Consider the following 15,806-nt stretch of genomic DNA (forward strand, 5'->3'; position numbering starts at 1 on the left):
TTTTCATCATCTTTATGAACATAATGAGTACAAAAATCATTTTCATCTCCTGCCTTATTGACAACCAAGCCATATCAGTCTACATGAAAAAGGGCAGTGAACCAAACATAAAACCAGGGAAATAGAACAAGAGAGTTAAAAGCCTAAAATTTTAAAGCAAGAACTTATTTCTTCGCCGGCAACAAGCTTCTTAACCAACGACAAGCTTCTACTGTGATTATTCATTTACAGTTGCACCAAATTTAGAAGAGACTAGAAGAGAAATTAAAGAGAATAAATAGAAATGGTTATAAGTAGCATATATATTTTAAATTTTGATAGGAAATAGATATTAATTGTTATTCTCACAGTAGCATATATGTTATTTCAAACATAAATGATGGTTAATCCAACATTCAATCCTTATTTGATTTTATTTCTGAGATGGTGTTGCTAATAAACATTGACTAGAGGAAATAGCTACCCAAGTTTTATAAGAGACAACTAACACAATACCCAAAAGTCATGAAAGATGTTAAATTTGCCCGGCCAAAAGTCTCTTACACCCAGCGATGCTAATCTTGTTAGAAGAGCCAGAACCCCAAATTTCAAAACCATAAATCTGAAAATAAAGATACCAGACAAAGCAACACGCCCCTTTCCTTCATAGATTCTCTGCTGCCTCAAGAAGTCACAGAGTTAAAAGCCCTTACCTCTTCGCCGACGGCGAGCTTCTAAATCGAATGGATCTAGAGATGTGAGAGCCGGCGTTTTCAATGCAAATGGAAATGAGGAGATTTGTGCAAAAGGGATAAACAGCCGGCTCAGATTTTGATTATATGTTGGCATAATGATAAAGTTGTTATTTTGTGATAAAAAAAATCATGGATTCGAATCTTGAAAACAGTTTTTTATAAAAAGTAGGATAAGACTGCGTACAATGGATCTTTCTCCAGAACCCTGCATAACAGGAGTTTCATGCACCGGGTTACCTTTTGGATTGAAATTTTACAAAACTCTAGGGATATTTTTGTTCGAAAGGTACAAATCGGTGTTTTTAGGTAATAGAGCATGCCCGCATGTCAATAAATAGGTAATATAACATAGAATGTGATTAATTTAGAAGGGTAAGGTTTTACGTTTTCGAAATTAAAACAATTTCAAAAATAAAATTCTAAATTTTTTCTTCCGCAAATTAGTATTTCAAAAGTTGAACCAAATAATATTAGTTTATATTTTATTCAAAATAACTTTAGTTACGTGATTATCTAGTAATTACATAATCAATATTATATATAATAATTTGAAACAAACTCATCTTGAAAGTTATCAACAATAACCTTCAACCAGCTCCACGAGTTGGAATAATTGAAATTTATATAAGTGTTTCCTTTAATACATTTTGAGGTCAATTTTCATCAAATACAAAATATCTCATTTAGTGTCCGATCTCCCTCATGCAAAAAGACACTGTGTTAGAATAAAATACCCCCATAATTTACTATTTTACCAAGAGACTAGCGATGCCAAGTTACATAGATGAGTAATATAAGGGGGTATTTGGTTTAGGGGAATAGGAGTGGGGAATGGGAATGTGAATCATTGATTGTCATTGTTAATGTTTGAATTATAGGAATAGGAATATAAATAAGGGAATGAATCCTTGAAATTGGGTAATAACTCATTCCCATGTACCTCCCCTTCAATGAGTCATTACCCTATTTTCATCAATCAAAATATTCCTTTACTCCAAAAATACCCTTGACCTAAAACTAAAATTTTCTCCCTTAATATCAAATATTAAAATATATTTATTTATTTTTTCTTTCATATCACTTCTTTCTCCTTGTTCTCTCTCATCATATTTTCTCTCTCATCATTTTATCACACACTTTCTCTCTCCTTAATCTCTCATATCACACTCTCTTTCCTTTTTTCTCATTATACTTTCTCTCTCCTCAAACTCTTCCATTGCACTCTCTTCCTTCTTTTTTTCATCATATTTTCTCTCTTATCATACTTTCTCTCTCCTCAATCTCTCTCATCACACTCTTTTTTTTCTCATCACACTTTCTCTCTCCTCAATCTCTCTTGTCACACTCCCTCCTTTTTTTCCTCAACACACTTTCTCTCTCATTATATTTTCCCCTCATCATACTTTCTCTCTCCTCAATCTCTCTCATCACACTCACTATTATCTTTTTTTCTCATCACGCTTTCTCTCTCATCATACTTTCTCTCTCCTCAATCTCTCTCATCACACACTCTCTCTTCATTTTTTCTCATTATATTTTCTCTCTCTTCATCCTCTCTCATCATACTTTCTATCACATCATATTTTCTCTCTCATCATGCTCTCTCCTATCACACTCTCTTTTCTCATTTTCTCTCTCTTCATTTTTTTCTCATCACACTTTCTCTCTCATCATTCTTTTTCATCATATTTTTTTCTCACATTCATCTTTCTCTCACATCTAATTTTTTCTCTTATTTTTCCGTTAAGGGTAAAAAAGGAAATTTTAATTTATTCCGATAGAAAAAATATAACTAACCAAACATTACTTTTAAGAGTGATATTCATGCTCATACTCATTCCTATTTCACAATACATTGATTTCCATTTCGATTCATATTCCTACGAAAGAATCAAACATCCCCTAAGATCTTATGTTTCAATAATAATCTTCAACTATACTACCCTAAATATATTGTATTTAGATGCCTTAAACAAAATTATAATTTGAAAAAAAAATATCTGTCCGTAAAATAAGTCTTTGTCATTATTCTTTTATATTTATCGTTTTTTTCTTAAAAAAATTAAAAGAATGAAAAAACAGCCTTTCAAACCTTTTCCTTTAATCTATTAGAGGTGGAGACTATCCAACCAACTACCAATCAATATAATAATTGTATAAAGAAATACACTACAATAATAAAATAATAATAATAATTATCCCTTCGGGACAGTCTAATAACTAGCGCATGAGATATTGTCATCATGAGATTTGGAGTTCGAATCTTGACAAAGTTGAGGTAAATATCTCCCTTATATGCTAGTCATTATTCTAAAGGTAAGTAGCCGTCCGTGATTTACCTCCTCTGTATTGGCCCTATGATGATTGGTGGGGGCGCTTGGGGTGAGCATATTCACCTTTTTACCACAATATTGATGAAATCAAGGTCTGAGCTACCCTTGGACTAGGGTGGGCTACCGTCTCACCCATTTAAAAAAAATTGAAATTTTATTTTTGCCCCATGCCCCCACCAAATCTAAACCTTTTTTTTACCATGCGGCTACTTCACCTCACGACAACAATGCCACAACGATGCCGCCACAATGACGATGCAGCTCACTACTTGCCGTGTGACAACCTACGCTAGCATCGATGTCACTTTCCTTGTCTCATCTCTCAAGCGTCTGATTGCAACTCGACGTCGAGCATAATTACAACCTCCCATCACTCTAACCGCGTGCAATAACTATGGATTGCTTGACCATCGTCGTTGCCCCCAACCCCACTGTCACTGCTTTCCTCTTTGACCACCACAGTGTTACGTTCACTGATCTCCTTGTTGAGAGTTTCGTTGTCGCTCCTCTCGCTACCACAAGTGAAATTGATTCCATCCCATTGTCATAGCCACCGTCACCGGAACAACAACGCCGACCATAGGCCACACTACAACAAAACTACTAAAAAATAATATTAAAAAGATAACGATTTTATGAAAAATTATTATAAATTTGGTAAAATCGTTATCTTTATATAACAGTTACTTAAAAAATAATCTTACAACAGTTGGGACAAGATGCAATCAACCATTGATAATGAAAATATTTTAATATTGATATATAAATCGTTGTCATTATGCTAATGAGACCACGGTTATAACCGTTATTAATAAAATTATAACTATTGTATTATTTTCTACCTCAAAACTAGTGTATGAGAAAATAAAAAAAATAAAAAATCTTAACTTAGATTTGTTCCAGTGCACAACTAGGGTACAACTCCTTTATGCTATATGAACCATCTGTTTTTTTTTTTTCCATATTCTAGTTGAAACTGCAAAGTGGAGGCACAGGGCAGAAGAAGATTCCAGTACCAAACCCTAGGTTTGTTTATGTTTTCTCAGCGTCACTTTTTCTCTTTTTTGAAGTAGATTCCCCTATTTTTTTTCTGACTTTTTGAAATTTTCATGGCGTCAAGGATTTGGCAAATAGAATAATGCTAGGAGATCGAAAGCAATCGATGGAAAACAAGCCCTAATGTCTGATCTCCACTCCCTCCCTTCTTCCAACAGCTGCTGCTGCAACAAGTCCAGGGATTTCTCAATCTTCCCCTCTCCAAGGCTCTTTGTTGGGGTCTCCTCAAGTACCTCCTCGGACTCCGAAGCCGCCATGAGCCCGACTTCCATACCTGAGACCAAGAGCTTGCCCTCGATCGGCCTCCATCTCTTCTTCGATGCTGCCAAATCAGTGGCGGAGAGAACAACCGACACTCTGGATCATTTGGTGACTCCGAGGCTGTTGGCCTCGGTATCATTGACGCTCTCAACGGCGAGAAATCCGCCGAAGCTTACCTCAAATCGAAGACTAGGATGGTGGTATTTGGGTCGCAGCTCAAGATCCGGATTCCTTCCCTTTGGCCCGGCTCGATGTCTCCTGTCGGATCCCCTATAGAGTTTGGCGTCAAGAACAAAGAATCTCAACTGGCTCTTCTCTCCCCTGCTTGGAATTCTCTGGGCTTTGAGATGCCGATTTCTTCTTCACCTAGGGTTTTTGCTGGGTGTGTCTCTATCAGCGACATGGAACTCTTGGAGGAATACACTTGTGTGATATCTCATGGTCCAAATCCTAGAACCACGCACATTTTTGACAATTGCATAGTGGAGAGCTGTCGAGATGGGTTCACTGCTTCCACTGAAAGCAGCAGCCCTGCATCAAGTGATAGCAGAGACCACCTTACCAATGATTTCTTGAGCTTCTACTATACATGCAAGAAGAATCTTAGCCAAGGAAATGACAACTTCATATCTAGGTATATATGCTCCCTTAAGGCTGGTTAAGCTTTTACATTTACAATAGATATGGATTCAAGTTTGAGTTTCTATTCTTCTCTAAAATAATCTTGCACACAAATCTTGACAACAAAAAAGGCTATGCTCCTCGTTTTAGTTCAATTCTTTTCTGTTGATTAGCATCTACAAAATTCAACTAAGCCATATGCAAACCAGCACTAGTATCAAAATCTTCATTCTAAATGGAGAGTTACTCCTTTCAAGATCTACCTGAAAATTATTCTATAGTTGCTTGTGTTGTGGAACCACTCATGTGAGAGCTTGTTTCTGTAGAGGGCCATGGACTAGTTCTTTTCTCTCCTTGGGTTAACTCAACAGTCAGTGAGATTGATGCTTTGTTACCCTAGGCAAATTCCTGGCTCTTAACTAATTGAATATTGCTTAATTCTTCCTGAGGTTTAGTCAAGCATTCGGAGAGTAAGGTTTTGATTCCCGCTGACTGTTTTTGTTTTGTTGGAGTCATGTTCCGATCATAATTCCATGCACTAGGCCCTGTCCATGCCATTGTTACTGGGGCCTCATGTCTTCAGTGTTCACTAGGTCCCCTAATCGTTGGTAATGGCTGTCTTCATGATCCACGAAAAGTAAATTTAATCAGATGTCTCCAAACCTTCAATTTAGGGTTACTTCACCTGGATTTGCTAGGGAAAGTGACCTTTCATGTGCCCTCTTCTATTAGTGAATTTTCTACTGTCAACGAAGAAATGATTCTTACACCATGTTACAGTTAAAATAGTGATTAAACCTTTTCTTATCTTCAAAAAATTGAAAAGAAATCATTGCAGTACTTGGAATTTCAGTGATTCAATATGTTTCCTTCACATGGTCATATGTAATATGGACATTTTTCTTGCCTTTCAGAGGTGAGAAAGCCTTCTGCAGTAGTGAGTGCCACAAAGAAGAGAAGCTCGGTAACGTAGATAATTTATTGGAAGAGACATCAATCAAAATATAATGCAAGTTCAACCTATCAAAATTTGCAGGCAATCTAGTTGAGCATACCCTTGTTTCTACAATTCTTTAGGTGGTTCAGGATTATGATCCTAAGTGATGAAAATGATTCAAAAGCATGTCTCTCTGTAGTTTTTTGTTTTTGTTAAAATTTTACTGTCAGGAAAGGAATTCAGTGAGCCGTCGGAGAGGATGTTAATCTGTCATGCTGTTCCACTGAGGAAAAATAATAATTTTTTTGCCTGTTCAGATATTTTGCATTATTATTATCGCATTCAAAAGCGAAGAACACTTAGTCACATTCAAAAGCGAGAATAATAGATCGCAAATTGACTTTCTTATGGTTAGGAAGAAGGATAGAAAGATTTGTAAAGATTGCAAAGTCATCCCTGGAGAAAGCTTAACTACCCAACATAGGGTAGTAGTGTTGGATATACGCCTCAAACATAGTATCAATAGAAAGAAAATATATACAATTCCTAGAATTAAGTGGTGGAAGTTAAAGGATGGGAAACAACATATATTTAAAGAGAAGGTAGAAGTACAAGCATTAGGTGAAATATACGATGACTCTAATATAACATGGGATAAGATGATATCAAAGTTGAAAATAGTAGCTAAGAGTGTCCTCGGTGAGTCAAAGGGGCATGCACCGCTAAGTAAAGAATCTTGGTGGTGGAATGAGAAAGTACAAGAGAAAGTGAAGGAAAAACGAATAGCTTATAATGAATTATATATTTGTAAGAACGAGGAAAATTTAAAAAAATATACAATAGCCAAGAAAGAAGCTAAGAAAGTAGTGAGTGAAGCAAAAAATGAAACTTTTGAACGGTTATATCAAAAATTGGATACAAAAGAAGGGGAAAAAGACATCTATAGAATAGCTAAATTAAGAGAAAGAAAAACAAGAGATCTTAGCCAAATTAAATGTATTAAAGATGAATGTAATAGGGTATTAGTAAGCGATGGAGAAATAAAAGAGCGGTGGAAGAGGTATTTTCATCAACTTTTTAATGAAGGTTTAGGAGACCAACTTAACTTAGGTAATTTAATTAGGTCAAATGAGTATCGAAATTTTAATTTTTATCGTAGAATTCAAACTTCAGAAATAAACAAACAATGGAAAAGTCATTGGACCGGATGATATTCCGATAGAGGTATGGAAGTGCTTAGGAAACAAGGTATCGAATGACTTACAAAATTATTTAACATGATATCGAAACGAAAAAAGCTCGATCACGGAGGATAAGATCTAGTTCCTTATATAAGAATAAGGAGACGATAAAATCGGGCAAACTATAGGGGTATTAAACTAATAAGTCATACTATGAAACTTTGGGAAAAAGTAATAGAAAAAAGATTAAGGAAGGAGACCATAGTGACAGAAAATCAATTTGGGTTCATGCCTGGAATGTCGACAATAGAAGCTATACATCTTCTTAGACAATTAATTGAAAAATATCGGGAGCAAAAACAAGATCTACACATGGTATTCATTGACTTAGAAAAGGCATATGATAGAGTCCCAAGAGAAATTATATGGAGAATTTTAGAAAAGAGAGGTGGTAGCATAACATATATTGAACAAATTAAGGATATGTATGAGGATGTAACGACCAGAGTAAAGACTTCAGGTGGAGTAACTGAAGCATTTCCAATAAAGATAGGGTTACATCAAGGATCAGCTCTAAGTCCTTATCTTTTTACATTAATTATGGATGAACTCACTGCACACATTCAAGACACAGTACCGTGGTACATGTTGTTTGCAGATGATATTATTTTGGTAGATGAGACACGTGAAGGAGTAAATGCTAAGCTAGAATCTTGGAGGGAAACACTAGAAGGGAAATGTTTTAAGCTTAGTAGATTAAAGACGAAATATATGGAATTTAAGTTTAGCAATATTAGAAGTAATGAAACAATTGTTAAGATAGGAGAGGACGAGTTGCCTGGAACCGAGAGATTTAAATATTTAGGATCATTTTTACAAAATGATGGAGGGATTGAGAGATGTATTAGTAGTAAGAAGGGTGGGTAAATGGAGGGGAGCGTCGAGTGTTTTATGTGACCGTAAAGTATCTCTTAAACTTAAAGGTAAGTTCTATAAAACCGCAGCTAGACTCGCTATGTTATATGGAGCTCTCGAGCACATGAGCAGAAGATGAGAGTTGCAGAGATGAGGATGTTAAGGTGGATGTGTGGACATACGAGGATGGACAAAATAAGAAATGAGAGCATTAGAGAGAAAGTATGAGTTGCATCTATTGAGGAAAAACTCAGAGAGACACGTTTAAGATGGTACGGACATGTACTTAGACGACCAATAAATGTTTCATTTAGGCGATGTGAAACTATGATAAATATGCATATAAAACGAGGAAGAGGAAGACCAAAAAGGACTTGGTTAGCAACAATAAAACAAGATAAAATTTATTTAAATATAGATGATGATATAATAGGAGATAGAGCTTAATGGCGTAAAAAGATTCATACAGCCGACCCCACCTAGTGGGAAAAGGCTTGGTTGTTGTTGTTGTTGTTGTATTATCCATGATATGTCTCATCTAGGAAAAATATGTTTGTACGTAGCTAAAATGAGTGCTCTAAGGACATGACATTCACTACTACTTTGCTTCCATAGACAACTGTAACTTTGCTTCCTTAAGTTTAGCAAGTAGAGAAGCAACTTTTAGCATTGCATAACAACTTGGAATCTATGGTTTTTTCTAATATTAATCTATGGTTAGCAATCCATAACAACCTTCTGCAAGAATGTTCGTGATAACCTTTCATCTACTCTAATGTCTGCAAATGAATAAAAGTTTTCTTTGAGTGACTAAGGCTATGTCTAACTCTACTTCTAGATGAGGTTTTGAAGTCATTTGTATCCGTTTGCATCAGAAAACCTATTAATTCCAAGTTATTAATTGCACTACAATCACCCAACTAATGTGGATTTATACTTGCTACTGCATCTCCTTTATATTTTGCAACATCTTTTAATTAATGCTTTAGCTAAAACTGGTTTTGCACGATAACATAGAGAATTAGAGAAAATAACTAAGTTGCTCAATAGATGCCCAGCCTGTTGAGGTGCTCAATAGATGACCATGGACATAATCACTTGGACGTCAAAGAGAGTGAGAAAGAGCAAGAGTAAGAGACAGAGAGGCTTTTTGAGGTGCAAGGAATCCGATTGCCTTTCTTCCCTTCTGGAACCAGTGCCATGTTTGCCATATTTGCTTGCCAGATGAGTATTGATTGATTAGTTTTGGTTTTCCCCGGAGGTATGAGAACTCTCTAAGTATGTTGTACTTTACTGCTTAAATTTCTCAGCTCAAAGTTCACTTCTAAAAAAAAATTCATTGTTTTCTTGTAACAAAGTATGATCAAATAGAATGCCGCTTGTTGTAATAACAATTTTTTCTTAAGAAAATTGCAGGTTTCGTTTCTAGCATAAGGTATTATCTTTTTTGCAAGGATGCGAGGAGCTGTTCTTTTTGCAATAGTTGTCTCAATTGGGAACTTGTTGCAGGGGTGGGACAATGCTACCCTTGCAGGTATATTAAAAAGTAAAAAAATAAAATAAAAATAGAGACATAACACCTTCCTTGCTTCAAATATAATCAAAATAGGTTTATGATCCTGACCATCTCTCTTTCGACCTTGTTGTCATCGTTTCTTTTTGTTCAGATCATATGAAGTTTTGCTTGAATATATGGTTTTCTTTCCTACATTTAAGGATCTATTCTGTTCATTAAAAGGGAATTCAAATTGGAAAATCACCTTGCCATAGAGGGGCTAATAGTAGTGATATCACTTATTGTTGCTATGATCATCACAACACTTTCTGGAATAATATCAGACTGGATTGGTCGGTGACCCATGCTAATTATCTCAGCGATCCTCGTTTTCTCAGTAGTTTGTTCACGTGCTTCTCGCCCAATGTCTGTGTTTGCTCTTGGCAAGGCTCATCGATGGATTTGGAATTGGTCTTGCCATTACACTGGTTCCGTTATATATTTCAGAGACTGACCCGTCAGAGATAAAGGGGGTGGTTGAATACACTTCCTCAGTTCAGTGGCTCACTTGCCATGATTCTCTCCTACTGTATGGTATTTGGAATGTCACTAAAGCCAAATCCAGACTGGAGATTAATGCTTGATGTTCTTTCCATCCCTTCTCTTGCGGCCAATAGTAATATTAAACATTTTTAATAAAAAACATTTTTAAATTTTTTTATTGAAACTTACTGATTTATGCGATTAATATTTTCTTATTCATTGTTATAGCAAAAGAAATTGATGAAATATATTTTGAATGAGCGGATTGCATACAAGATCACATCTCTTATGAGTAAGAAATTTAGGTATTGAAACTCTTACGGTGGTTATGAACTTTTGGTGTTGTAAGTTTTATTATAATTTGATGTATGTTTGTAAGGAGTGGCTTAAATAGGGAGTATTGTTAGTACAATTTGTACTAACAGTCTAATTCAGATTTTAATAAATGACAAGTGAGTTCTAACCTTGTTATCAAGTGTGCAAAGTTGACTAACTTGACGGGTCAAGAGGATCTGACATTAGGTATGAAGTCAAATCGGGATGTACAATTCTCGAGTGACGAAATTTGAATGTGCGTTTTAGCAAGAGATCGGGATGTGCGATTCCTGAGTGGCGAAGTCCGGATGTTGATTTCGACAAGACCTGGTGGGTCAAATTGACATCAAGGAGATAATTTGACATTTGGTAAGTGAAGGTAAGTCATTAGAGAAGAGTGACTAAGTGAAGACATGCCCTGGTTGAGGGGATACTAGACGTCGGTCCAATTTAGGTTCATTTCGGAAATCTAAATTTAAACTCTGACTAGATCCTGGTCTGGAGGACAGGGTCTAAGCCATAAATTAATAATATTATTCTTGTACTAATTTTGTTTTGCAAGTTAGATATTATTATGTTAGACTAACCTAACTTACAGGGTAAAAGGATAAAATGACCTCGAGTGAATAGTACTGAGGTGCCTTCAAGTATTGGAAAGCGTCTTCGCATTGTTTATGAAAGACACCTTTTCTACTATGGAAGACGTTTCCAATGGATAAAATTTAGACCTCGTTGCAGATAAAGAGCAGCGAGTTCAGGATAGGATTTTGCTTATGGAAGACACCTTCTATAGCCTTTAAGGTGCGTTCCACACTCTTTAAATGGGTAACTCGACTAAGCATTCAACATCAACTTCTATACGAGCTTCTACGTGTCCAATTGACTTTCCGACTGTTCTAGTTTTCTGCTGCTGCCCTTTTATAATTCTACTACGCTTGACTATCGATGAGAAGCCGTCCAAACATCGAGTTCGAGTAGACTGTCTACAAAAGTGTTTGGTAACAAAACTTAATTTCTGCAAACGGAAAGTATAGTTTGTTATACTCTTTTGATTCTTTTTGTACTCGATTCCCTCTTTCGATGATTCCGGAAGAGGTTTTTAGTAGATTGTCCATCGATAGGTCCGCGATACTTGAGTTTTGGAGTTGAAGTCGTCGAAGGTTCCGAACCAAGTAAAATCGAACTGTCTTTTACTTTTTTTATTTTTGTTTAATCTTTCATTGTGTATATTTTGATTTCAAAAATAAAAAAGATAAGTTTTGAAAATCACATGATTCACCGTCTTCTCATGTACGTCTCGATCTAACAAGTGGTATCAGAGCAAGATTATGCTCTATTGGTGCAACCACCAATCAAGTCGGGAGAATTATTCTATTTCTTTTCGCATTTCAATTTGTTGTACTTATTTGAATTGGTAAATTTTATCTCTTTAAATAATTCTTTCTCATTTAGTTTTTACTAAAAAATGATGCAACATCATTCGAGTCTTCGACATATTTCGCTCTCAAGCATTGCTAATTCAAGACCAAATCTTGGTACATCTTTTTTGTTTTCTATTTTTAGTAATCAATGATCCAACTTGAGGGATTTGGCACTGCTCGTCTTCCTCTCTTCAACTGAAACAATTTTCGTACTAGAAAAAGAGGATGAAAGTTTACTTGAAGATAAATATCGTGCAATGATTCACCATCCGACGAGGGTATCGGGCCCCTATAGATGAAGCAACAAAAGTACCACTCGATCCTGAAAGATAAAGATGGAGTCCAGACAAGAAGAAAGCCTAGATCGACTCAAAAGTGTTGAACACGATCCAGTGTTGACTCACAAAAGAAGAACTTAACCGAGTTGGCCCACGTGATAATGCAAATGAGCTATGAGACAAGCTCATCCAACTACACGAATGAACAAAGCGTGATCTATTATTGAATTCTTTATTTAATATTAAAATGCAGGACGGAGAAATTGCAAGCCAACTACATGCGAGGATCAAGGATATCCTCAACGGCCTTCACATGATCAGATATCAACTTGAGAATCACGATGTTACCAGATACACTCTGAACTCGTTCCCTTAAAACTCACTATAGGCATTGATCGTAGATGTCTTTAAGGTTTCGAGGAATCTCTCAAAATTAAAGTCAGATGAACTATTTTATAAATTGGAGTTGCACGAACAAACTAACGACCCAAAGGTAGAGAAAAGAATTGCATTTCTTGCAAGCACTTCGAAAGGAGCTAAACCTAAATTAGAAACTGAACCCGAATCAGAATCATACGAAGAAGAGTAACTGATGAGCATTGTAAGGAAGATGTTCACTAGACACAATAAAAGCTGCACCAAACACGACAAGAAGAAGATGTCCAAGTCTATATCCAACAACTCAAAGGCAAATGTCACATGCTACAGCTGCAACAAGAAGGAAATGTTTGAACGAAGACGAGATCAAGAAGCAAAAGAAAAACACTAAAGGCGACTTGGGACGTGCCTTCTTCGAACGGATCAGAAGCTGACAAACTGAAACAAACTAGCTACCTCGCGATGATGGCAATTGGAGGCGATTCAAATCTAGAAGAAGAGTTTGAATACAAGTCGAGCAACAGATTCATATCCAGTTTGGATGAACCAATTGTAACTTTTAATTATATCGTAAATTTTTTTAAAATTATTTCATGCTTAAACAAAAAATTAACAAAAACTAAGTAACACGCTAAACTTCTCCTTAAGGAAAATAACATCCTTAAGGAACAACTGAGCTTGATCTCCTTAACCGATCAAGTTTAAGACAGAAATTCAACTCAAGTTGTAAATATTGAGGAAGAAAATTCTGTCTTGAAAAATCAAGTTAAAGAGTTAAAATAATAGTTAGAAAAGTTTATCTCAGGATCTAAGTATCTAAACATAATACTTTGATCCCAAAGAGCTATGTACAATAAATCTAAACTTGGATATAAGTCCAACTCTACATTTAAATCATTTTAAACTCTAACTCAAAATTAAAAATTAACTAAAACCTGAGTTCCAAAAACGTGTCTAACCACACAAGTAGGACTCATTAATACTATGTACCAAAAAATAAAATTTATTATATAAATTAAATAAATCAAATAATTCTCTCTTAATTTTAAAAATTAAACCTTCAAAAATAAATTTAAACTAAAATAATAAAATTAAATTAAATAAAAATAAAACCAATCTAAACTCAAACTATAACCAAGTCTATTATAACTATAAAGTAAATTTACATAAACCTAAAATCTAAAAGTTTAAGGATTCAAGAGAAGACTTCAAATTAGTTGGCGTCTCCAAAAAAATAATAAGTTACCTGACTAGGTAATTATGCCTAGTATAAAGAGGGATAAAAGTTTATCTTGATAAAAGGTATTGAAGAAGTTTTGGATAATAGTAGATTAGGGAATCTATGTCTATATATGTCTAAGAAGATATGATTTCGACTATTGCATTTGACTTAGTGGAACTAACTAAAGCTATCCCTTATTAATCCTAACTAGTTAAACTAAAGTTTTGTATTAAGTTCAGTAGATAGGACGATTTGAAAAATTTGGAAAGCGTGGTTACTCTAATGATGTCCAAGTGACTTACCACAGTTTGAAAGTTTATCCAAAGAATGCTTGTTTATTGAACCTAAAATGAAACTTGAATTTAATGCAAGTTAAACCAAACTTTGAAATTCAACCTAACTCATCTCACAAAATTATAAGATTTCTCTGTCTAAAAACTTAGACTGGGTAAGATGAATAAGGATGAATTAAATTAAAATTAAATTAAATTATATAAAAAAATTAAATTAATTTTAAAATAAATTTAAATTAAATTAAATTTAAATTAAATTAAGACAAGTTAAGTTAAATTAAGATTAACTTTGAACTTAATTAAAACATAAAATTAACCTTAAACTCAACTTAAAACTAATTAAAATTAAAATTAACTTAAAATAAATTTAAAACTTGAAATTAAGATTGAAGTTTAACTCAAAAATCAATTAACATAAAACTTAAATTAAAATCAAAACAAAAAAGGAGATCAAAGGTGCCTCCTAAATAATCGAAGGCGCCCTCGGAAGGGTGGGAAAATTTTCGCCCTAATCGACTGAAGGCGCCTTCAATCGGTTGAAGGTGCCTTCAGTCGGTTGAAGGCGCCCTCCATAACCCATGGAAGGCGCCTTCCATCAGGCTGATGACGCATTTAACTCGACTTTTTCACAGTGAACAAAGGCTAGCTTTGTTCGCATTTTTCCTCCAAGGCGCCTTCTAACGACGATTTAGACTCTCTTCTCCAATTTTCTCCTTCCAAACCTCAACAATGTCTCCTTGGTACACTTTAACTCAATCTATCTAGTTAGTTTTGGCTAATTTTATGTTTCTTTTGTGAATATTTGCATGTATATGCCACTTTAGGAAACGATGAGATGCTATTCTGTCTCAGCCTAGTTCAAGCAGTATCCTCCCTGTCGATGTTAGATTTCTCACTGAGCAACTTAGGCTAGATTTCCTAAAGTATACATATATTTCACTTAAATCTAGATTTTTGAGTAGGTCATTCTTCATCCGATATTGTGCTCTGATCATAGAAGTCATTGATTATTATCAGTTAGATAGGCTAATTTATTGTAGTCATTCAGTAAACTTAGACTTGTGTGCCCATTTTTATAACAATCTAGTTAAGATCGATAGCATGACATATTCCACCAAAGTGGGTATTAAGGACTTTAGGTTCTCACCCCTCTAATGTATAATAGTTTAGGTTTTAGGAAGTCTGCATACCCATTTTTGTATTTCCCTAATAGGAATTTGTTATTTAGCGAACCTTACTTCCATATTACATTGGATACTATCCACATGTATTTTTTTAGAGAGAAGAGACTACCTATTGTGACTGACTTTAAAGGTCACTCTCTATTAGGGTCCAGGACCATGTCCTATATTGAGTCCTGACTACCTGCATTTTGCCGATTACATCTTGTGATGTTGCGATGATGCGCCCTTCCCACTTCTTTTTCTTGTATGCACTATATCAGCGCCTAGACATCGACATTGCATTACACATATTTCATAATGTCGTTCATGCATCCAGTCTCGTCACTAAGCGACATGTTCATATGCCATATTGTCACATTTTGATATACATATTTTCAACCATAGGGGTAGATATGACCCAGGGTACGTCACTTCCTTTAGCGTGTATGACAAGATTGGTTAGCATCAGCTTGCATTAGTGCATATAGACGTCACCGCTTAGGGGGACTGGCTTGGAGAGTAGGATTGCAGCCAGATGCTCCAGGCAAGACCGAGGATGATTTTCTAACTATTATTCTAGCCGAGGGAGAGGAGATGCCAAACATTTACGTGTTGGTTGGTCCTAGGAAGATCGTACCGGTTCCACTGTACAAAAATTTT

The 15,806-nt window shown here is 35.2% G+C and overlaps 1 pseudogene; it reads left to right on the forward strand.

Annotated features, from left to right (window-relative positions):
• Positions 1-4,004: 4,004 nt before the first annotated feature.
• Positions 4,005-6,396, forward strand: LOC122035383 (annotated as a pseudogene).
• Positions 6,397-15,806: the final 9,410 nt, after the last annotated feature.

This window comes from Zingiber officinale, chromosome 11B (genome assembly GCF_018446385.1).
Source record: "Zingiber officinale cultivar Zhangliang chromosome 11B, Zo_v1.1, whole genome shotgun sequence".
In the NCBI taxonomy this organism is placed as follows: Eukaryota; Viridiplantae; Streptophyta; class Magnoliopsida; order Zingiberales; family Zingiberaceae; genus Zingiber; species Zingiber officinale.